General features: G+C 36.4%; 1 pseudogene; it reads right to left on the bottom strand.

The window, feature by feature from the left end:
* Positions 1-12,916: 12,916 nt before the first annotated feature.
* On the bottom strand, positions 12,917-13,633 carry LOC109436219 (dolichyldiphosphatase 1; annotated as a pseudogene).
* Between the last annotated feature and the right edge of the window lie 564 nt (positions 13,634-14,197).

A 14,197-nucleotide genomic window follows, 5' to 3' on the forward strand; every position in this document is an offset into this window, starting at 1 on the left:
TTTTTGGGCTTGGACGCTCTGCCAAGTTATAAGTGTGGTAGTTAGTTGGTTTTTAAGACAATTTTACAAAGCATCAGTCTTGTTATGATCACTCAGGAATGGCATTTTTGAAGAGCATGTCACCTCCCAATATAATGACTGTCACTGGATTAAAGTTTGAGCCCATTCCATACTCATTGTCATTGTCCTCTGGCTACTTTCAATGTGCCCTCTCTTGCTCAGTCAGGCTCATGACAAGACTTTTTGCAAAAAAAGTCTCACCCTCAGAATCCTCTATCTACCCTCCCAATGTGCTCTTGCTAGCATTCAGTTCTAGTTCTCCCCTTCTCCCCACTTGCCCATTAACTTTGTTATCGGTTTCATATTTCAGTTTCAATTCTCATTTGTGATTTTAGTTAAACTACCCTGTAGCCTCCAGGCCATGATTTCAGATGTCTCTCTCCCGCCTCCCATATGTACAGTCATCACCACCACTGCCACCACCCTCTAGCAACAAAAGATTTGTTCAGCACCCATCATGTGCTAGGCACTGGAGTGGGACTTTACAGCTGTCACGTAATCTCAGGCCCTTCTTGACACAAATTCCTCATTTTGCAAATGAGAATTAATGACCAGAGAGGTTCAGCAGTTTCCATAAGTTTATTATCTCATTTGTGAAACAGATATTTACTGAGCATATTCTATGTTCTCTATGGGTTGAGGATCCTGCCAGAAATGAGGGGGATGGGGATTTCTGTTCTTGTGGCATTCAATTTCAGCTGAGGAAAACAGACCACCAAAAGGAAAAAAATCAAAGATCAAAATAGTTGAGGCCATGGACTAGAGAATGAGAGGGAAAGCCCGGATGCAGTGCCTTTCCTTGCTTCTGTATTCTGCTGTAGCTTTGAACCCCAGCCTGGTTCTATGTGCAGATGGCACTATGATGAAGGGGAATCACACACACACCGCAGCAGGGTAAGAAGTGGAAATTCAGCCAATAAAAGACTGAAGACATTGTGAAAAATGACATAGAAAAATCTTCCCAAGTAGGCCATCTATTGAGTTAGATTTTGTAAAACTTTTCTTAATAGAACATGTACATGACTAAGCCTCAAGGTACTTTAATTTTCAGCTCAAGTCTATTTAATTGACCTAACCATTCACTTAACTTTCGGGACCTCAAATGTCTGAGATGTAAACATGGATTGGTGCTGTAAACAAATGATTTCCAAATTACATTTAACTCCAAAAATTAAAGGGCATAGTCTGCTGGGTGGGATGACACAATGTTTGGCTTAAAAAGTTTACAAGTAACTGAAAAATAAAAATCATAAAACAAAAAAGCGCACAATTCTGTAATACATTATCTATATATCACATTGTGTGTTCACCACACAAAGTCAGTTCTCCTTCCATCACCATATGTTTGATCCCTTTTACCCTCATTGTACATCTGAAACCTATGTAACTTTACTAACAATTGTCACCCCAATAAACTTTAATTAAAAAAAAATAAAGCTCAGATACTTTTTCTTATAAAGATTATTTCCTGTTGCTAATGGAAATTACTATTGGAAAATTTTTCAGTTGCTTTTTAAGCAATTTTAAGTAAAATGCTGTGCACATGAGATGTTCTTGGATCTTCCTCAAGGTTATAGATGGTCTCTGTTCAAAAATGGCTTCCTCTACTTATTTTCACCTGCCTTATAAGCAATTATATCTACTCTGTTCTGGGCCAAATGAAATAATTGTCCTCGTTGTGTTCTTGCCTAAAATCACATGCAACCACCCCATTCTGGATACTTAGAAGGAAATGAATTATCCTTAACCAAAGGACCCTTGCTTAACCACGAATGCAAAATACGTTAGCTACAGGCAAGGCCCAGCTGCCTGGTTGGCCCTTTGCATATCCCCAGTCTATTCTCACTCATGCACAGATGTCTGAGGCCTTGCAGCTGAACCCCACAGTGTTTGCAGCAGGGAGGGTATGGCAAGCTGGTGCTTAGCTAGTGAGGTGTCATAAACTCTTTGTCTCCATTTGACACTTAATCAGTTTCTATAGTTCATGTTTACTGCTCTGTAGAACTTAAGGACTACAGTTCAGTGTAGAACCATTATTCATTTCCTCCCCCTATTAAGGCTAAAGAAAGCCCAATGATTGGCTAACTTTTAGGCAGTGGTAAAGTTTGGAATTAGCTCTTGCTGTTGTTGTTGCAGATTGTATTGTTAGCAGTACAAATAAGCATTGGGAAATACGAAGCAACCAAGGGCTTTAGATGGCATATATGTAGATGCTAAAAATCTCAAAGACAGATAGGTTCCTGTGCAGAGACAGCCCTATTCCATAAATGTCTCAGTGGAGAGTGCAACATGTACTGTAGTTACTCAGGGGAGAAAAGCTTTTAGTGTGTGTGTGTGTGTGTGTGTCTGTGTGTTACAGATTCAAAACAGATTTTTTTGACCATTACAAAAATAATTTGGTATGACAAAATGTAGAAATAATCTGAAAGTTCAATATCAAGGGAAATATTAATAATAATCCTTCAATATCTGAAGCTATTTAGTTGATATAATAATTAAACAACAATGTTACAATAATTATTTAATATTAAATGGAAAATACAAATATCTGTTCTCTGATTGCATTTCTAGAAATATGGACAAAGTGTGGAAACATATTAAATTGTTGATATATAAAAATGGTCTGATTTTTCTTCCAATTTTAATGTTTAATTTTATTTAAAATGTTATCTATAAGGCATATAGCAAAGTATATATTTATAAGGTCTTAGTAAATAAGAAAATGAAATAAATGTATTGACTATTTATTATGTGCCAAGTTTTTGTGCATTTGATGCTCATAACCATGTTATAAAGCAGAATTTTTACTCATTTTACAAATTAACAGACTGAGGCCAATTAACCAAGGCTAAATTAGTTGCCCAAGGTTATATAAATGATAAGTGTAAAGTCAAGTTTAGTGGTCTTTCAATTATATCATATTCCTACAGTGCAAACTATTGAAAAGGCATATATAATAGGGAAAAAAATGCTTGTTAGCTCAGAGTGAGTATGTGTACCTGGAGGGAAAGAGAACAAAAATGTAAGATTGAAAAATGATAATTCTCTTTTACAATATTTTACTCTTAGATAATTGATATGCCCAGTTTTGGTTTGCACTTTAAATATTATTTCCACTAATTTTAGTGTTGGCAACAAGAAGAATGCTACAATTACAACTCATCTATGAGCAATCTATTCCCTGTCTCTACAGGAATAAATTCCATTGGTCCACCTGGACAGTATACTTTGAGGTGATGGCATCCAGGAATCCAGGAGGAGCCAACCATCTGGGCCAAGCAAACCTAGGGACATAGACAGAGCATCAAAAAGCCAATATAGAATAAGAGGTTGGGAGTATTTCTGCAGATAGAGGCAACTGTCCTCTATCATGGCTAAACCAAAACAAAAAGGGTTATAAATGTTTTAAGTAGAATTTCAGTAGCAGATGTCAGCATGTCAAATAATGAGACCATGCCCCCCATAACCAAAAAAATGTCAGGTATGTCCCATCTCCACCTGAACTAGCAAGGAAGCCAAAGACACGGAAAGAATGAAGGACTCTGTTACTCCACCCCACAAAGTCACAAGAGCCTTCTCTCCTCCAAACAGTCAGATGCCATATTGGGTACAAGCAGAGAAGAGGTAGAATTTATGAGACTGAACAAGTACTGCGTATCCCGGAAAACAAGACCTAGCCAGACAATCAGCTCTAATGCATCTTTTGGAGCAAAAATTAATATAAGACCCAGTCTTATTTTACTATAATATAAGACCCGGTCTATAATATAATATAATATAATATAATATAATATAATATAATATAATATAATATAATATAATATAATATAATATAATATAATATAATATATAATATAATACTGGGTCTTATATTAATTTTTGCTCCAAAATCTCATTAGAGCTGATTGTCTGGCTAGGTCTTATTTTCAGGGGAACACATTATCTACAAAAAGACATTACCTAAAGGGATTATTTAAAATACAGTTATTAGTTTGGATAAAGATTTAAATCAGATTAGGCTAAATAAATGTTGCTTTATATCAGACAAATGATCATGAATAAACCCATAAGAGTTAGGGAAGATTCTTCTGTGCATTGACTGGCAATACAGTTAAAATATCATCTGTATTGACACACACATATCCCTTTGCACACAGCATATATGTGTATGTTTATGCTCATCTGTAGATGTGTGTACATACATATTCACATATCTTATTGAGAGTACAATCATCACCCCAATGGTTTTCACCACATTATAAATAAATCTTTTGATCAGGGATCTATTTCTTCCATACCTAGTTCTATATTACACATGAATTTTGTTGTTGCTTCATATCACACATAATTGGCATTGAGCTGGTAATGTCTTTAAAATATTATTGAAATATTAACTGTACCATATTCTCATTTTTTGAAGCTCCCCCAAATTTAGTCACCTAGAATCTTCATTAACACTTTTACTACTGCACTAGCCATCTTTTCACTCATTATTTATTTTAACTGTGCAGAAAGAGACAAGACTGGAATTGTAATTATCTTATAATCTTATAAATATATATACAGTTTGTACTTAAAATTAACTAAAAATGCTTTCTTCTCTCTGTTGTGTAGAGTTTTATATGTTTGTCTTTGAAGAAAATAGGTCACTTACATTCTAACTGTGATCTGAGTATTTTTTCCATTGTTTAAAAGCCTATAACTCTTACTTTTTAAAGTGAATAGTCACAGGTATAGCAGTTTGTTTAAAATTGATCCCTTATCAATATTAGGGTATATATGAATAGGTGGTGTGAGTGTGTGTGTGTGTGTGTGTGTGTGTGTGTGAACATGTTTATATAAAGATATTAAGTACATAACATAATATATGATATTATGTTACATAATATTTTAGGTATATAATATATACATATCTGCACAAGTATGTGTATATAAGTGAATTCATCATATCTAGGTATAGGTCTGACTATTAAGTTCACAAACTTGCCAACGTGCTCTTACACTGGCAGCACTGTAGAAACAACTCCACAAGGTTTCATAACCTTGGTATATCAGTGTCTCACAGCTGTGTTCATGTTCACATGTGGCGGTGTTTTGCTGAGGGGCGTTCATTATTGTTGTTGGTGTTTTTGTGTGCCATCTTGAGAATGATCTTAAATTAGAGCAATGAGCAAACATTAAATTTCTTGTTAAACTTGCCAAGTGTGGAAGTGAAATCAGGGACACGTTAGTCCAAGTTTATGGGAATAATGCCATCAAGAAAATAGCAGTGTACAAATGGATTAAATGTTTTTTGAGGGGAGAGAATGTGTCACTGATGAAAATAATTCAAAGCAGCCAGTAACAAGCAGAACTGGTGAAAACTTTGCAAAATTTTGTCGAATTGTGTGTCAAAATCATTGGCCAACTGTGAGAAGCACAGCAGACCAAGTAAACATCGATATAGAAACAGGAAAATCTGAACTGAAAATCTTGGCATGAGAATGGCGTGCGCAAAAATGGTCCTGAAGGAGCTTACCGATGAACAAAAGCGAAGGAGAGTCTAAGTTTGCCAAGACCTTTTGGAGAGGCAAGACGATGTTTTTGGCTGTGTTATCATTGGTGATGAAACATGGGTGTACCAGTACGACCCTGAAACAAAGTGTTAAAGTGTACAATGGAAGTCAGCCAATTCTCCATGTCCAAATCAAGAGTTGAAACGATGTTGCTAACCTTTTTTTGATCTCAGAGGGATTATTCATAATGAATTTGTACCAACTGAACAAAGAGTTAACCAAGTTTAGTATTTGGAAGTGCTGAAAAGGCTTCATGAAAAAGTTATATGAAAATGACGTGAACTTTTCACCAACAATTCATGGTTCTTGCATCACGACAATGCACTAGCTCACACAACACTTTTTGTGAGGGAGTTTTTAGTGAGTAAACAAATAACTGCATTGGAACACCCTCCCTACTCATCTGATCTGGCCCCTAGTGACTTCTTTCTTTACCTGAAGCTAAAGGAAATATTGAAAGGAAGCCATTTTGATAACATTCAGGACATCAAGGATAATATGATGACAGACAGGTCTTATGGCCATTCCAGAAAAAGAGTTCCAAAATTGCTTTGAAGGGTGGACTAGGTGCTGGCATCCGTGCATAGCTTCCCAAGGGGAGTACGTTGAAGGTGACCATAGTGACATTCAGCAACGAGGTATGTAGCAGTTTCACTAGGATGACTTCGCGAACTTAATTGTCTGACTTCACATACCACCTACTCTTTATCTATTCATCCACTAATGCCTTCATATCTTGGCTATAATAAATACTGCTGCAATGAACATATGGATGCACATGTCCCCTCGAAGTAACATTTTTGGGTTCTTCAGATAAATACCCAGATGTGGGATTGCTGGGTCTTTCTTTGTCTCTGGTTATAGACTATGATTTAAAGTCTATTTTGTCTGGTATAAATATTGCTACACCAGCTGTTTTTTGTTTTGTTTCCGTTTTCATATATCTTTTTCCATCCCTTCGCTTTCAGTCTGTGTGTATCTTTCAATCTGAGTGAGTCTCTTATAGGCAGCATAGGTAAGGATCTTGTTTTCTTATCTATTCACCATCCTATCTTTTGATCTGAACATTTAATCCATTTACAATTAAAGTAATTCTTGATAGATATGCAGTAATTGCCATTTTAGTATTCATATTTTTATCTTTATTTCCCCTTCTTCTTAAATAAGTCCTTTTATCATTTCATGTAATAGTGGTTTGGTGGTGATAAACTCCTTTAGCTTTTTCTTGTCTGGGTAACTCTTTATCTGTCCTTCAATTCTAAATGGTAGCTTGGCTATGTAGAGTAATCTTGGTTGTAGGTCCTTGCTTTTCATCACTTTGAATATTTTCTGCCAGTCCCTTCTGGCCTGAAAAGTTTCTGTATGGGAACTCCCTTGAAAATAACTAGTAGTCTTTCTCTTGGTGCATTGTCATTTTAACTATGGTGTGTCTTGGTGTGGGTCTGTTTGGATTCATCTTGCTTAGGAATCTCTGCACTTCCTGTGCTTGATTGTCTACGTCCTTTACCAGGTTAGGGAAGTTTTCTGTCATTATTTCTTCAAATAGGTTTTCAATTTATTGCTCTCTCTCTTCTTCTGGTACCCTTATGATGTGAATGTTGTTACCCTTCTTGTTGTCCCACAGGCTGCTCAAACTATCCTCATTTTTTTTCTTCCTTTTTCTTTTTGCTGTTTTGATTAGGTGTTTTCTGCTACCTTCTCTTCCAAATTGCTGATTTGGTCCTTTGCTTCATCTTTCCATTTTGTTGAAGTTTTCCTTTGCTGTGCAAAATGTTTTTAGTTTTATGTAGTCCTACTTGTTTATTTTTCATTTAGTCTCCCTTTACTGAGGTAACATATCAGAAAAAATATTACCATGAACAATGTCTGATAGTTTACTGCCTATTTTTCTTCTAGGAGTTTTATGGTTTCAGGTCTCACATTTAAGTCTTTAATATATTTTGAGTTTATTCTCATATATGGCATAAGAAAGTGGTCCAGTTTTGTGTTTTTGCATGTATCTGTCCAGTTTTCTAAACGCCATGAATTGAATAGACTGTCTTTACCCCATTGTTTATTTTTGCCACTTTTGTCATAGAGTATTTGATCATATAGATGTCAGTTGATTTCTGGGCTCTCTATTCTGTTCCGATGTCAGGTATTGTGATTCCTCCAAATGTGTCCTTCTCTCTCAGGATTTCTGTGGCTATTGGGGTGTTTTTTTGTCCCATACAAATTTTAGGAATATATGTCCTAGTTCTGTGAAAAATCCCATAGGTATTTTTTTAGGAATTGCATCGAATCTATAGATTCCTTGGATAGTATCAATATTTTAATGATGTTAATTCTTGCTATCCATGAACATAGTATATGCTTCCATTTATTTGTATCTTCTTCAATTTCTTGCTTCAATGTCTTATAGTTTTCTGAGTACAGGTCTTTTATCTCCTGGGTTAAAAATATTCCTAGGTATTTTTTTAAATGCAATTGTAAATGGGATTGTTTTCTTAATTTCGTTCTGATTATACAGTCTTGGTGTATAGAAATGCAACTGATTTCTGAATATTAATTTTTATTCTGATACTTTATTGAATTCATTTATCAGTTCTTATAGTTTTTTTTGGTGCAATCTTTATGGTTCTCTGTATTTAGTATCATGACATCTGCAAATAATGGCAGTTTTATGTCTTCCCTTCCAATTTGGATGCCTTTCATTTGTTTATCTTTTTTGTCTGATTGCTGTGGATAGGACTCCCAATACTACGTTGAATAAACATGGTGAAAGTGGACATCCTTGTCTTTTTCCTGATCTTAAGGAAAACACATTTAGCTTTTCACCGTTACATATGCTGTTAACTATTGGTTTGTCATGTATGGACCTTATTATGTTGAAGTATGTTACCCCTATTCCCTCATTGCTGATAATTTTTATCATAAATGAAGGCTGAATTTTTTCAAATGACTTTTCTGCATCTATTAATATGATCTTATGATTTTTATCTTTCATTGTGTTTTTGTGGGGTGTTATATTAATTGATTTGTGAACATTAAACTAACATTTTACCCCAGGAATAAATCCCACTAGATCATGGTGTCTGATCTTTTTAATGTTTGCTGAATTCAGTTTGCTAATATTTTGTTGAGAATATTTGCATCTATGTTTATCAGGGATAAAAGCCTATCATTTTTGTTTGTGTAATATCTTTGTCTGGTTTTTGAATCAGGCCTTGGAATCAGCTTATTTCACAAAGTTGGCCTTGTGAAATAAGCTTGAGAGTCTACCATCCTCTTGAATTTTTTGACATGGCCTGAGAACTATAGGTATTAATTCTTCTTTGAATGTTTGGTAAATTTCACCATGTGGTTCAGGACTTCTGTTTGTTGAGAGTTTTTTGATTACTGATTCAATGTCATTAGTAGCAATTGGTTGCTTCAGATTTTCTGATTCTTCTTGATTCAGTCTTGGAAAATTGTATGTTTCTAGGAATTTTTACATTTTTTCCAGATTGTTTACTTATTTGGCATATCATTGTTTGTGTAATTTTCTCATAATCTTCTGTATTTCTCTGATGTCAGTTGTCACATCTCCTCTTACATTTCTGATTTTATTTATTTGGGTCCTCTCTCTTTTTTAATTGATGAGTTTGACTGAAGGTTTATCAATTTTTGTTTATATTTTCAAAAACACATGTCTTGGTTTCATTGATCTTTTGCATTTTTTTTCTAATTTAGACTCTATTTTTTTATTTTTATTTTTATTATTATTTTTATTCCTCTGTGATCTTTACTATTTCCTTCCTTCAACTCACTTTGGGCTTTGTTTGCTGTTCTTTTTCTAGTTCCTTTAGGTGAAGGTTTAGATTGTTTATTTCAGATTTTTCTTATTTCTTGAGTCAGTCCTGTATTGCTATGAATTTCCCTCCTAGGACTGCTTTTGCTGTATCCTATAGATTTTGGGTCATAGTATTTTTATTTTCTTTTGTCTCAAGGTATCTTTTGAATCTTTCCTTGATCTCATTGTTAACCCATTCATTGCTGAATAGCATGTTACTTAGCTCTTATGTGTTTGTGTGGTTTGCAGTATTTTTCTTGTAATTTCTTTCCAGTTTCATACCATTATGGTCATAGAAGATGTTTAGCATGATTTCAATCTTGTTAAATTTATTGAGACTTTTTTGTAGCCTACTGTGTGGTCTATCTTCGACAATATTACTTGTGTACTTGAAAAGAATGTGCATTTTGCAGTTTAGGTTTGAAATACTCTTAATATGTCAATTAAATTCATCTGATCTAGTGTGTCATTTAAGGCACTGTTTCCTTATTGCTTTTTTTGGTCTGGTAGATCTGTCCATTGGTATCAGCACAATGTTAAAGTTCTCCTACTATGATTGTATTGCTGTCAATCTTTCCCTTTTTGTCAGTCAATATTTGCTTTATATACTTACTGTGTTTCCACAAAAATAAGACCTAGCCAGACCATCACCTCTAATGCGTCTTTTGGAGCAAAAATTAATATAGGACCCGGTCTTATTTTACTATAAGATCGGGTCTTATGTAACATAATATAATATAATAATATATATAATATAATATAATATAATATAATATAATATAATATAATATAATAATATAATATAATATATAATACCATGTCTTATATTAATTTTTCTCCAAAAGATGCATTAGAGCTATGGCCTGGCTAGGTCTTATTTTCGGGGAAACAGGGTAGGTGCTCCTATGTTGGGTGCATAAATGTTTAGAAGGGTTATGTCTTTTTGTTGGATTACTCCCTTTCTCATTAAGTAATGTCTACTTTGTCTCTTATGATAACCTTTGTTTTAAAGTCTATTTTGTCTGATATAAATATCGCTACCTGAGTTTTTTAAATTTTGTTTTCATTTCTATTTGCATAGAATATCTTTTTGCATACCTTTACTTTCTTATGCTGTGTCATTCTTGTAGACAGCATATGTATGGGTTTTGTTTTCTTATCATTCAGTTATGCTATGTTTTGATTGGAATATTTAATCTGTTTACATTTAAAGGGATTGTTGATAGGTACATAGTTATTTCCATTTTATTATTTATATTTATGTTCTTTGCCCCCTTCCTCTTCTTAAAGAAGTCCCTTTGATATTTCTTGTAATACGTGTTTTGTGGTAATAAATTCCTTTAGCTTTTTCTCAAGACAGAAACTCCTCATTTCTCCTTAAATTTTAAATGCTAGCCTTCTGGCTTACTGTAGTCTTGAGTGTAGGTCCTTGCTTTTCATCACTTTGAATATTTTGTGCCAGACCATTCTGGCCTGAAAAGTCTCTGTTGAGAAATTAGCTGATAATCTTATGTGAGCTCCCTTATAGGTAACTAATTTCCTTTTTCTCACTGCTTTTAAAATTCCCTCTTTGTCATTTGAATTATGATGTGTCTTGTTGTGGGTCTCTAACTTCATTTTGTTTAGGATTCTCTGTGCTTCCTTGCTTTGTATGTCTATTTCCTTCTTTAGGTTATGACTATATTCAATCATTATTTCTTCAAATAGCTTCTCAATCACTTCTTCTTTCTCTTCTTTTTTGGTACCTCTATGATTCTAACGTTGTTATGCTTGGTGTTGTCCCAGCGGTCCCTTAAACTAGCCTCATTGTTTTTTTATTCATTTTTTCTTTTTCTTGTTCTGATTTGGAGTTTTCTGCTACCTTGTCTTCTAAATCACTGATTTGATTCTCTGCTTTACCTAATATGCTGTTTATTCCTTTTTGTGTATTCCTCATTTCATATATTATAGTCTTCATTTATGACTCATTCTTTTATATGGTTATTATGTCTTTTTTTTATGTTTACTTATCTTTGTTGAAGTTCTCACTAAGTTTTTTAATTTTTCAGAGTTCAAAACTTTATTTTAAAACAACAGGAAACAATTTCATTTTTTCTTAAATCAAACCATCTCACACTTGGCTGTCTCAGGCAAAAAAGTAAAAAATAAAATGGAAGGGGAAGAAAATGTGGGGATTGATTAACTTTCCCCAGAAATAGGCCCCTGCTCCTGGCATCTGGATGGATTTTGGACACTGTCTTTAACAAATGAGAAAAGAAAGCACCTAAATATTGTGCTTGAGCAGCAAATTAAGAACCTCCACAAAGAAAAAGGGTGTGTGTGGGGGGGAAGGATTCAAACACAGGTCCTAAGCAGTCTGGTACAGTTCTAGAAATTCCAAGAGACTGAAAGCATATCTGCTCTACAACTTCATTTCAGAGTGACTTAGAGATCAAGTCCCTTTAAGAGGGGCTATCATCCTCTGAGCTTCATAGTGGGGATATGTGAATCATACCATAGATACAGGCTTGAGGGTGATCCTGAGCAGGTTCCCAGCATCTCAGAGGGTGTCAGGGAGGGCAAGGAATGTTAACAGTGCACAGAGGGAAGAGAATGATGGGGACATCAGACACCCATTGCTCTACTCATCTCACCCACGTTCTGGTTCTTCTGCATTTTGTTCCTGTGGGTATGAAGACTACCTTCATACCTATGAAGACGGTAGGGCAAAAAAGAGGTATGAATGGCTTGTCTTTGTGCATCCCCATGTGTGGCCTCTTTTTTCAGAAGGAGACCATTTTCTTGGGGACAGAGGACCAGAGAAAGCCCTTGTGCTGTAGGGTGGATATGGGGTAAGACACAATGATAACAGCTGCCAGATGCATGCTATCTCCCAGGACCCCCAACAAGAAAACACTGAATGTGGTTCTGGAATAGCAATGATGGCAGGAAGGGCTCGGGAGTTTTCTCTTCTCCTGGGCCTCCAGGCAAACTCTCAGACACAGGGAGAAGCAGTTTTCTCACTGGGCTCAGGGCAAAGGGCCTGGGAAGCTGAACTGGGCTATTCTATGTTTGGGGAAGCCACTGCAGAGAAGGCTCTTCCATAATCCCATCTGCCTTTGACAAAACAAAAAAAACAAATAGTGTGTATTTTTCACACCACCTGAATTTCCTGGCCCCTTGACCACAGGTTCAAGCCCTCCTCTACCCCACACCCCACTACCCACACCAAGAGCACCTTCCATTCAACCAAGAGCTGGAAGTAGCACAATGAGGGTTTCTTACTGCGTGACCCCATGGCAGCACACGGTCCAGCATCCTGGTTTAGGAGCTGGCTTGGCCCTTTGGTCCACCATGTTTATTAAAATTAAAATAAGGAAAATTAAAAGGCTTCACTTGGTGACATAGGTCTGTAGAAGTCTCTGCTTCATCCGTCTATCTGTCTTTCCATTTATCCTGCAAGGTATCGTGTAGGCCAGATCTGGAGGCTGGACCTAACCACATGCACTAGTCACTGCAGTTTCATCCCCAGCTTGAGTTGTCTGCTCTTGACTTCTGCCGGAGTTATTATGTACTCAAATCAGAGTACACTGGGAATGAGGTTCATGTCTTGGATTAGAAAGAACTCAGAGATAAGCCAGGCTGCTATCCTGGGGAAGGGAACAGAGGAGTGAGGACGCCCTGGGCAAAGGCGATAAAGGTGATGACCATGATGCTCCCAGCAATGCCCACATAGAGCACCTGGCTACAGGTGTGGTACAGCAGGTAGACCCTGCTGTAGGAGACTAGAAAGGCTGTGGTGAGGAGACCCAGGGAAAGCATGTGTCTCCCAGCAAATTCAGGAAGCTGACATTGTTTGTTTGGTGTATTCTTAAATACCAGAAAGGAAAGAAGTAGAAGAGAAGAAACTACATAAAACAGAAATGACTGGAGGGCATTCTGCATTAGTACCTACTGCCATTTGGGAGCCTCCATAGGGCTGCAGCTCCTGGATAACATGTCTGATCAGCTAGTGGACCCCCTTGTTTGGTGCCAGGCCCCCATGGAATGAGATCGTGTGCAGTTCCTGCTTGTATATGAGAGTCATGAAACCAACAATGATGAATATGGGGCTGAGGGTCAGGTAGGCAAGGCGGTGACCAGAGAGATCACCTGAAAGATATTTGATGTGGGTGAGGGTCACTGGCCACGATGAAGAAGGGAGAGGGCACTATCCATCTGTTTCCATTTTACCCAGACACTGAGATTTGCCCCTCAGTTAGTTTCTTAAGCAACTTTATAGCCATTGTTTTTAACTCTGTATCTGGTAGACTGCTTGCCTCTATTTCATTTAATTCTTTTTCTAGAGGTTTCTTCTGTTCTTTAGTTTGGCAAATGCTTTTTTGTTTCTTTATTTCAGCTACCTCTCTGTGTTTGTTTCTATGTATTAGGTAGATCTGATTCATCTCCCAGTTTTGGCAGGATGTCCTTATGTAGTGGGTGTCCTGTGTGTCCCAGTGCCAGAGTCTTCCTGGTCAGCTGAGCCAGATGTTTAATGAATGTCCTTTTGTAGTCTGTGCGCTCTCCTGTTGTAGTTGAGTCTTAATTGCTATTGGCACATCAATGGTTGAGATTGACCCTCAGACTTACTGGATGTGAGTATTTGAAACCACTATAGTGTAGAAGCTGGTTTGTGAGGACTGATTCCATGGAGCAGGCTCTTGTGCCTGCCGAGACCACTCTTTGGATGTGCTGCCTATGGGGCTAATCGTGTGGTGTTGTGCTATGCTTTGAAGTTGCTCACTGAGTGTGC

This window comes from Rhinolophus sinicus, linkage group LG01, assembly GCF_036562045.2.
Source record: "Rhinolophus sinicus isolate RSC01 linkage group LG01, ASM3656204v1, whole genome shotgun sequence".
Classification (NCBI taxonomy): domain Eukaryota; kingdom Metazoa; phylum Chordata; class Mammalia; order Chiroptera; family Rhinolophidae; genus Rhinolophus; species Rhinolophus sinicus.